Here is an 11,210-nt window from a genome sequence, read left to right on the forward strand (position 1 = left end):
CAGAGGCAGCATCGATCGGCTTCAGTTCGCAATAGTAGCGGAGGAATCGCTCGATCGGGTTCAGTTAACAGCCATCGATCGATCGCTCGGGATCAGTAACGCGTAGCCTGCAGTGCAATCGCTCGGGTTCAGTTAGAGCCCAACGCCTCGCTCGGGTTCAGTTAGATCCCAACGCCTCGCACCCACGCGCGTGCGTGTACGAGAGAAACGCGCATCGCTCGGCCCCGACCACCCACAGTAACCGGGAACACCCCGATATTTTCCTCGCCCTCGCTTCTACCACGGTTTTTTCCGTCATGGACGGCCCAAAGAATGTCATGCAGTTGCGTCTCCGGCCCGCCCAGGACGAAAAACCCATTTTCTGTCATGATTTTTTGTCATAGAAGTAGGACCCCACCACATCTATGATGATACCGTGTTTTGTCATAATTATTGTCATAGAACTGTCATAAGTATACAGAAAAAAAATTCTTTCGGCCCAAAATGTCACGGATGTGTCTTTTTTTTATAGTGCCTGGCCGGCGCCCTGGCCACACGAACCGGGAGTGGTGTCCCCTTTGGTCCCGGTTCGTGAGTGAACCGGGATTAATGCCTTTACCCAGGCCTCAACCAAAGCCTTGTTTTCTACTCATTCTGTAAACTAATATAAGAGTGTTTAGATAACTAAAGTAGTGATCTAAATGCTCTTATATTACTTTACGGAGGGAGTACTAGTCTAAAGACATACTGTGTTTCCATTTGCCCGCCGCTTTTTGGATTCACCTAGCTAGGGAAACTGAATTGTTCCGCGTGGTGTTAATATGTTTTTCTAAATGATTAATGAGTAGTAAAGAAGGACGTATGTACCAATCAGCGCGCATGCCTCGGTACAATTGAGACCTCTGTGTTAAGAATAGAATAGTTGCTTATTAATTAAGTTAATTAGGATTAAGTTAATTGTTAGATAGGTTGCTTGGTTCTCAAGCAACCATGTACTTCCTTGGCTCTCAAGGCAACTATGTAATTCCTTGGCTCTCAAGTAACTATGTGTTTACTTGACCGCCAAGCACCATGTGTACTTCCGCCTGAGTATAAATACCCCACTTCTATCTGAAAGCAGGGATGAGATTCAACACACTTTGCATTAGCCATCGGAGGGCGTATATATACAGTTACAGGACGCCCACGAGGCCAGATCGTGTGCCACTACTACACGAACACAAACCCACTCACGCACTACCTAGCCCACGTACAGGCGCGGTGACCATGCACACGCGCACGCACACTCTGTATGCTAACACCCCCCCGCAGCTGGAGCGTTGGGTGTAGAGACGCACAAGCTGGAACGAAATTCCCTGAAGACATCAGTGGGCAATCCTTTCGTCATCACGTCGGCGAACTGCTGACGCGTAGGGACGTGAAGGACGCGGAACTCGCCGAGCGCCACGCGCTCCCGAACAAAGAGGATGTCCAGCTCGATATGCTTGGTACGCCGGTGGTGCACAGGGTTGCTGGAGAGGTAGACGGCCGACACATTGTCGCAGAAGACCAGCGTGGCGGAGCGGAGGGGACAGTGGAGTTCACCGAGCAGCTGCCGAAGCCACACGCACTCAGCAACGGCGTTGGCCACGCCACGGTACTCAGCTTCGGCAGAGGAGCGCGAGACCGTGGCCTAGCGCTTAGACGACCAGCTGACGAGGGCGTCGCCAAGGAACACACAGAACCCGGAGGTGGAACGGCGTGTGTCAGGGCAGCCGGCCCAGTCGGCATCCGTGTAGACGCGGAGATCAAGCGCCGAGGATGCGTGAATATGAAGACCGAGCGCGCTGGTGCCGCGGACGTAGCGCAGCGTGCGCTTGAGGAGCGCGCGGTGACACTCGCGAGGGTCATGCATGTGGAGGCATATTTGCTGCACGGCGTAGGCGAGCTCGGGCCGGGTGATCGTCAGGTACTGGAGGGCACCGGCCAAGCTGCGGTACGCGGTGGAATCAGCGACAGGAGGACCATCAGCGGAGGGGAGCTTGGCCTTGGTGTCGACCGGCGTGACGGCTGGCTTGCAGTTGTCAATGTCAGCACGCTCGAGGATGTCGTCGGCGTACTGTTCTTGCGAGAGGAAGAAGCCAGTGGACGACCGCGAGACGCGGATGCCAAGGAAGAAGTGAAGAGCCCCAAGATCCTTCATGGCGAATTCAGCAGTGAGCTTGGCGATGACGAGTCGGAGCAGCGATGCGGTCGAAGCAGTAAGGACGATGTCGTCCACGTACAGCAACAGGTACGCGGTGCCATCCGCGCCGTGGTAGGTGAACAGCGACGTGTCGGAGCGAGTCGCAGCGAAGCCGATGGTGCGCAGGAAGCCAGCAAAGCGCAGAAACCAGGCCCGTGGTGCCTGTTTGAGCCCGTAGAGCGAGCGCGAGAGGCGGCAGACGTGGTCCGGCTTGCCGGAGTCGACGAAGCCAGCGGGCTGGAGACAGAAGACTTCCTCGTCGAGCTCGCCATGAAGAAAGGCGTTCTTCACGTCAAGTTGGTTGACAGGCCAACCGCGCGAGGCGGCGAGCGTAAGCACCGTCCGGATTGTTGCAGGCTTGACGACGGGGGAGAAGGTCTCGCTGTAGTCGATGCCGGGGCGTTGATGAAAGCCACGCACGACCCAGCGGGCTTTGTACCGTTCGAGGGTGCCGTCAGCGCGAGTTTTATGCCGGAAAACCCATTTGCCGGTGATGATGTTGGCGCACGGAGGGCGGGGCACGAGCTCCCACGTGTGGTTGCTGACGAGGGCGGTGAACTCGTCGCGCATGGCAGCGAGCCAGTTGGGGTCGCGCAGGGCAGTTCGCAGCGACTTGGGGAGCGGCGAGATGTCCGGCGAGGCTGTGGAGGTAGCGACCAGCATGTAGTCGTCGAACTGCTTGTTGGGGTGGAAGACACCGGCGCGGCCGCGAGTCAGGGGACCAGCAGCAACCGGAGCGGCAGGCGCCGCGGAGCGAGCAGGGCCCGGCGAGGAAGGCGCAGCAGAGGCACTGGGCGTTGAGGCAGCGCCGCCACTGGATGACGATCGGACGGAGCCGCTTGAATCAGAGGCGCGCGCGCCACGCGGAGACCCCTGGGCATCGTCGGATGCCGATCGAGCGCTTCCGCTTGAAACAGAAGTGTGCGCGCCATGCGAAAGCTCCCGAGCACCGTCAGATGCCGATCGAACACTCCCGCTTGAAGCAGAAGCGCGCGCGCCACCCGCAGGGAATCGCATCGCGGGAGAGACGGCCGGAGCAGCACCAGAGCCACGGAGCACCTGCAAAACGGGCGAAGCAGCGGCAGGTGGTGGTGGGGAAGGCGGAGCTGGGTTAGGAGCGGCGAACGGGAAGCTGAGCTCATCAAACCGAACATGGCGAGAGGTGAGCACACGCCGCGTAACAGGGTCAAAGCAGCGATAGCGGCGATGGTCAGCAGGGTAGCCGAGGAATACGCACGCGACCGAGCGCGGTGTGAGCTTGTGTGCAGCCGTGGAGGAAGTGTTTGGAAAACACAGGCAACCGAACACTCGCAAGAGAGAATAGTCGGGGGAAGTGCCAAGGAGGAGTTCATGCGTTGTCACCGGTGAACTCGAACAGCATGGACGCCGGTTCAGAAGATAAGTGGCAGTGCTGAGAGCCTCGGCTCAAAATCGTGGGGGCATGGAGGCATGAAAGAGGAGCGAGCGAACCCCATCGTTGAGTGTACGAAGGGAGCGCTCGGCCTTCCCATTTTGTTGACTTGTGTAAGGACAGGAAAGACGAAACACAGTGCCGTGAGAATCAAGGAGCGATCGCACGGCAGCGTTGTCGAACTCGCGACCGTTGTCAGTCTGTAGCGCAAGGACAGGATGCTGGAATTGTGTATGAACATAAGCAAAAAAGGAGCGCAAGACAGCAAGCACATCAGATTTGCGTTGGAGTGGGAAAGTCCACACGTAATGAGTGAAATCGTCAAGTATCACAAGGTAAAATTCATAGCCTGGAATGCTTACAACGGGAGAAGTCCAAACATCTAAATGCAGCAACTGAAAGGGAAAGAAACTATGCGACATCGAAGCATGGAAGGGGAGGCGTGTATGCTTGCCCAAGCGACATGCCCGACAGGTGTGCGGGGCGGAACTACTGCAGCTGAAGGGGTACTGACGGAGCGAGGCGACGTGCGGGTGCCCAAGACGCTGGTGCCAGAGGTCGACGGTGGCCGCGCCGGCGAAGACAGAGCGCGCAGGTGCTGAAGAAGAGCCAGCAATAGAGTAGAGATCACCGGTCGAGTCACTGCGCAGAATCACTGTCTGGGTGCGGCGGTCCTTTACAGAGAAACCAAAAGCGTCAAATTCCACATTGATAGGATTATCACAACAAAGTTGACGAACGGAGAGAAGGTTCGTAATAAGAGACGGAGACAGCACGACATTGCGAAGTATAAGCGGGGAGGAAGTAGTGATGAGAGAGCCCGTGGCCACATGAGTGATAGGAAGGTGATCACCGTTACCGACGATGATGGAAGAGGAAGAAAGGGAGGGACGGATGTTGTGGAGATTACCCGGAGAGGAGGCCATGTGCGTTGTGGCCCCCGTGTCGAGGTACCAGTCAGACGTGCTCCCTGACGAGGACGGACCGGCAGTGGCGCTGTGGAGCGCGGCCTGAAGGGAGGTCATGTCCCACGGAGGCGCGTGACCGGGCGTCGGGGCAGGACTAGCCGGAGCAGCACCCGGAGGCGCGTAGTTGTTGTAGTAGCCGCCGTAGCCGTACGGTGGTGGTGGCGCGGAGGGAGCAGTAGCCAGCATGGCTTGCTGATGGGATGTGCCGGGGCGCGGCCCGAGCACGCCGGCGCCCGGAGCACGCCAGGCGACGGGCCAGGCCTGGACAAGGCCCGTCCAGGAGCTGGATCCGGGAGCAGGGGCGGGGTAGCCAGGAGCCCGGGGCGGGGCAGGAGCCGGCTGGGGAGCGGCCCCCCCGTTGCCACGGCCGCGCTTCTTGCCGCGTCCGCGCCCGCGTGCGGCGCCAGGAGGATCACCAGTTGGAGAGGGGGGCGGGGGCGACGCAGGAGTGCTACACCCAGCCACCAGCGCATGCGCCGTCTGCAGGCGCGCGGACTGCTCGGCGCGGTGCTCCTCGAGCATGAGGAAGGCGCGAGTCTCCAGAAAGGTGGGGAGCGGCACGCGAGCAGTGATATGCGGGATGGCATGGTGGTACTGACGACCAAGACCACGCAGGAGATGGAATACCTGGCGGGTCTCGGTGATGGGCTGCCCCAGATCGCGGAGCTGATCCGCGAAGAGCTTCAACTTCGTGCAGTACTGCATGATGGACATCTCGCCCTGAACAACAGCATGGTACTCGGCGTCGACGTAGACGGCGCGTGAGAGATGGTTGGCGGTGAAGAGCGCGCCGACGGCAGTCCAGACAGCGAGAGCGGAGTCATCGGGCTGCATCACCGCATCGAGCAGCTCCGGGGCGATGGTGGAGTAGAGCCAATGGACCACCGCGTGATCTGCCATGAGCCACTCGGGGTCGTCAGGGCGCGGAGGGGCTGTCGCAGAAACATGGTCGCGAAGCCCGAACATGCCAAGAATGGCGTCAAAGTGACGGCGCCACTGAGCATGATTGCCAGCGTTGAGGTCGAGGATGATCGGGACATGGCGCCGGATATCCACGATGGGAAGAACAGAGGCAGCCGGAAGGGGAGCAACGCCGACGGGAGCGGCCGGCACAAGACGGAGTGCAGCCGGGGCCGCGACCGGAGGCGGAGGAACGGCGGCAGGGTGGCCATCGTCATCAGGGAGATCGCCGTCGTGGGAGGGAGGAGGGGAGTGGTTGTCGAACCCGTCCATGGCAGCGGAAGGCAGTTGGTTGCGCGAGAAGATGAGGCTCCTAGGCGACTGATACCATGAAAGCAGGGATGAGATTCAACACACTTTGCATTAGCCATCGGAGGGCGTATATATACAGTTACAGGACGCCCACGAGGCCAGATCATGTGCCACTACTACACGAACACAAACCCACGTACAGGCGCGGTGACCATGCACACGCGCACGCACACTCTGTATGCTAACACTATCATCAATAAAGACTGATGGATCATCTTTCATTCAAACTCTCTCGTTCTTTACTTTTCACCCGAAACACGTTATTATGCACTTTGCTCTCCGCTCGGGCGAATTGGTCACAGAGAAAAGGGGATCACCCCTAACAAACGACGAATGGCACTGTCCTCGACCATAACAGATGCAACTCCGGCGGTCTTCAACATCGACCACTGGACACAACGCTGGCCTCGAGAAAAGATAAATCGGAGTCCAACAGCGTGGTTCTTTTCTGATTTAATTTCTGCCATAACAAGTCCTTTTGCAGGAAGAATAGAGAAGGAGAAGATGCAAGAGGAATCAGCGAAAAATTAGAAACACTCCTCTTACGGCAGAAAACTCAGGTGATTTCTTTGAACGGCGCCAGAAACAGAGGCAATCCATCAACGACATCGTCAACAAAAGATCAAAGAAGAACAGAGCTTGTCAACCTGGCCTCAATTAAGAAAACAGAGATTACTAATCTTTGCCTATTTGATCTAATATCCTTGTGATGAACAAATGATCTAACAATGGATTGATTTTCCCTGTATGGCTGTATGTACGTACTCACGCAAATCACACATAGAAGCAATCAATCGTTCGAAGCACCGGCACAAACGACTTAAGCCCAAGACAAGGCGACTTCCAGCGGGGAGCGCATGACAGCCCTCGGCACCGTCGCTGCTCCTACCAGCGCAGCACTCCATGGCGCACGGCGTCCAACGGCGTGGCGTGACACCACTTGGCCTTGACGCGAGAAACGGCCGGCGTAGCCCGCTGCGGACGCGTTCCCATCGCGACTCCCGGTGGCGCGTCCTCAGGCGCGCCCAACAACCGGTGCTTGGAGCAACGGATCCATCCGGCTGCACGGCGCGGTCCATGCACCAACCGGCCGGAACGCGGCGCCTTCCGGTGCAGTCCCGTCGAGGCCACGGCCCGAGACGAGGTGGCGGTAGAGATCCCAATCCTCCGGTCTGGCCCGCAGGGCAAATCCCTAGCAGCGGTGGTTACGGGCAGAACACCCGAGTTGGAACCGCACAGGATAGACAGATCGATGATTGGGGAAATCTTTATCTCTTTGGCATTGTTCCAATTAGCCTTGTATTCTGTATATCCAATACATGTCCCTGCAGTTTCAGCGTAAAGGACGTGGGTTACTAGGATTCACTAAACCTACGGTTTAATTCTCCAACAATTTGAAACTATGTTCTGAACATAGCACTTGCAAAATATTCCATCAGGCTTACTTTTCTTTTGCAATTTAGTATGTGTACGTACTTTAAGTTGTAGATTTGACGATCAACTATTTTGCAAGTTTGGATCGGAGACTCGCTTTCCATATTGCATTTACAGATTGTAAATGATAATTCTATCTTAGAAAAAATCAACATGTTCAATACGTCTGCCTCAAGCATTCTATGTAGCATATAATTTTAGTACAACAACTATATTATACAACTAAAGTTAAACTTGGAATCACAAGGTATTGATGACATCTACTGCATAATTTGCAGATTATCCATCATTACTATGAGGTCTACTTCTCGTCGTTTGATAAGATGACTACCTTTTCAAAGTGCTCTTTCAAATATTAATATTAGATGTGACTACCTCAAGATATCATAAAGTAATACTAGCAGTTACTGCGAATTTTGCAGACTATCCATTATTACTGCAAGGTCTACATCATGTCATTTTGGCAGATGATTACCTTCAAAGTGATTTTCTTAAATATAGCATAACATAAGGTAATATAGATATGAACATCTACTGACAAAAGTCAGACTATGTTTTCTATTACTGTGAGATCTACACCGCATTCGGTGATTATCTTCAAAGTGTTATCTATATAATTTGTGGTATACACATAAGACCCCGATAGCATCAGCTATATTTATAAAATTTGCTCCTCAGAAGCATTTGTTGTTGTTCACTAAAATGATTTACTCTCATAGTAAATATTGTTCTTGCGCACTGACCATACGCTGAAAATGGTATTGTGTGCTAATATCAACTATTTAAGCCTAATTTTGCTTGAATATATCATAGGAAACTATATAAATATTTGCATATAATCGTGGTTGACTTCTATTACATTGGTAAAATACATGGCAGTGAAGCCTATGTCACTATCTATAATTATAGTGTTGTCCATCCATCAAGATGGATCCCATAATTATGGCAACGGTCGAGTGTCTCAACACTTTTGCAATGTCCACATCATATTGTGGTTATACTTTCACAGTGACTAACCAATGTCAAACATGCAACATCTATATTTTTGGCGGTGACTCTAAAGTTGCAACGCTCATATGCATTGTATGTGTCCCAACTTCACTTAGTTCTCAAACTAAGTACATAATGGATGAATTTTTTTTCACGCTATATATTTCCATTAATATAAACATGATGCCTTGAGCACATCGCGAATGATTACCATTCGTCTTTGAAGACCTCAAGTCTATCGCAGCTCACATTTTTTTCACATAATCAACTTCAAGTTGAGATATCGTGATCAAATATTTTCCTATATATAGATCCAGTTGAAAAGTCCTTAATGCACATTATATCCTCTTAAGGTGGTGCTACCATTTTTATGATGAAAAAACATGAAATTTCTTAAAATCATCATATTTACCCAACGGGTGCTATTACATTATTTGAGATTCTTGCTAGTACTGAGAATACTAAGCAATTCATTGGTCACAAAATAGAACCATGAGGAATACGAAGTAAAGTGGAGGCTAATAGACAACCAAAGACATAATTACCTCTTGATAGGAATCGGTCATTTTCAAATGATCACAAAGACAACTTTCAAGTTTGTCAAATGTGTGGTTATATAAATATCATACCTATGACCACCAAACCCTCAAACATATGGTCAAACCACACCACATATTTATTAAAAAGGCAATAAGTTCAATGGGATAAACCTGAAAATTTGCAAATAACAACCAGAAATATTCTGGTAAAGCATTGTTATCAGAATCTTCATCACAAGGAGGACCAAAATTGAGTGCAGAAAATGGAGGATGAACTCATTTGCACTCAATAATATCGGAGACCTCAGGTAATCTCCTAATTATCCCAACATATTATTAGCCTATACTTGTACTACTACATGTAGTAAAATGTCCAATATCATATCCCTTGGATGCAATATTCAATAAATTTGAATGTATGTTTCAATTCATACTCCATATTCTTGCGTACACAATGATATTCTAAGTACTAATAAATTAAATATTAGGCTTGATAGCCTTAGCCATCCTGGTTTGGGGATGATTAGAAAATTATTGATAATTCTGTTGGTCACAAATTAAAAGTTACAAATTCTCCATATCATCATATTATATGTGCACCGCATGTGCCATAGGGGGAATTATTTTTAAGGAACTCTCACCTTAAAATTCTAAATGAGCCACTCAATCTTCCCTGAATACATTCAGGGATATATGTGGATTAGTTAACCATTATGTGGAATTATTTAGATACTACATGGTACTCATAGAAACATTTATAAAATGATTTCAAGTGTGCCTCTTATCACACACAACCATGCATGATCTTACTAAATAGATTGCTCAACTTATCAAAGTAGGAGCAAATTCTCCCGAACAAAGGATAAACCCATTCGAATGGACAATGTTGTTGAACTCATTTCACGAGAATTTTCTGATTGCATTCATTACCCTATGTACATACCCAGAATGGTTTAACTAAATTTCTTATCAAAGATAGTCAAATGAATTACATGACCACTTTTAAAGAATTGTAAATTTACTAGCCTCTTGTTGGACGCATACGACCTTACACACCGTAAGTATGATCTAAATCATACCAACTGCATTTCACACTACTTTCCCCTTGTAGTAACTACGTGGAAATCAACAAAGTATTTCCCATCTGTGATAATTTGGTTACATACCGATATCACTACTCCAGCATACATCAATAGGCACTCACAGAAGATTAGGGATCTATGTGAGGAATAACAATTTATCCATCCATCAAAATTATTCATAGCCCGTATGCTGATTGCATCAGCAATAAGGATATTTTCCGGCATTAGGGGGAGATAAGTACCACAAGGATTGCCGAGAAATAAATTAGAAATGTTAGTGACATTCAATCCTTATATCCACGTACTCAAAGAATCTGAACTAGAAGTTTAGAGAATCATATATTTGCAACACATTGTAAATCTGCCACATACATTTACTGATGACAAGGTGTCACTAAATTTTATATTCCTGCAATAATGGTCAGAAAGAGTGGTGGTGCCTAATAAACCACTCTTCTCCCCAAATGAGAGCAAGAGGGGGAGAAAATCTGACAACACGAGATATAACTTCTTATATGCTTCCGCGGAAACAGAGGAAATCAAATCCTCAACCAGTAAATGTAATTCAACATCAAGTTGAAAGACACCTCACTGGATGCTCATCATCCAAAGCCCGGCATAAATGTGCACAAATATTTTGTTGCCGGGACATCAAAACACCTTGACTCCATTTGTTGTAGGAAATCACAAGGAGTTAAAAAGGAATAAACATATTATCCACAAACTTCAATGATTCCATCAGAATCATATAAAATAAAGACTACATTTGTCGACATATATTTCTTCTCAAATTGCTAAAACCTTTTGGGCCCAGAACCAAAATCCATGGTAGAGTGCCTCTTGCACTCATATTGGTTCGAGTTAATTGCAAGGAAGTACCACACTTGGGGCAGTTGTAACGGATCAGTACCACTATTCAGATTTTTTGCAAGTCAGTACTACGTTTGAGGCTAATCATTGCAAAACGAGCTAAACGCCGTATAACGCAGTATTGACGCTGTATCTGACCACGCGCCCCACCTGTCAGGTGACACGTGGCATATTGTTTTTGCAGATAAGACCCCCGCATTGCACTTAATGACGCAAATGCCCCCGCAATGTTTATAAAAAGAATTGCGCGTGCCGGGGATTCGAACCCACGCGGTCCCGGTTTCGACGAAGAGGCCCTGCCACTACGCTAGCCCATGTTGGCTGTTGTAATAGTATAGTTGGTTTGTATATTACGTAACCGTTAAATAAATAAAACAAACAGAAAAAAACTCGCGTTTGCGCTGATTCGAACCTGCGCCTGCGACTAAAAGAAAGAACGCG

Source organism: Triticum aestivum, chromosome 2D (assembly GCF_018294505.1).
Source record: "Triticum aestivum cultivar Chinese Spring chromosome 2D, IWGSC CS RefSeq v2.1, whole genome shotgun sequence".
Taxonomy (NCBI): domain Eukaryota; kingdom Viridiplantae; phylum Streptophyta; class Magnoliopsida; order Poales; family Poaceae; genus Triticum; species Triticum aestivum.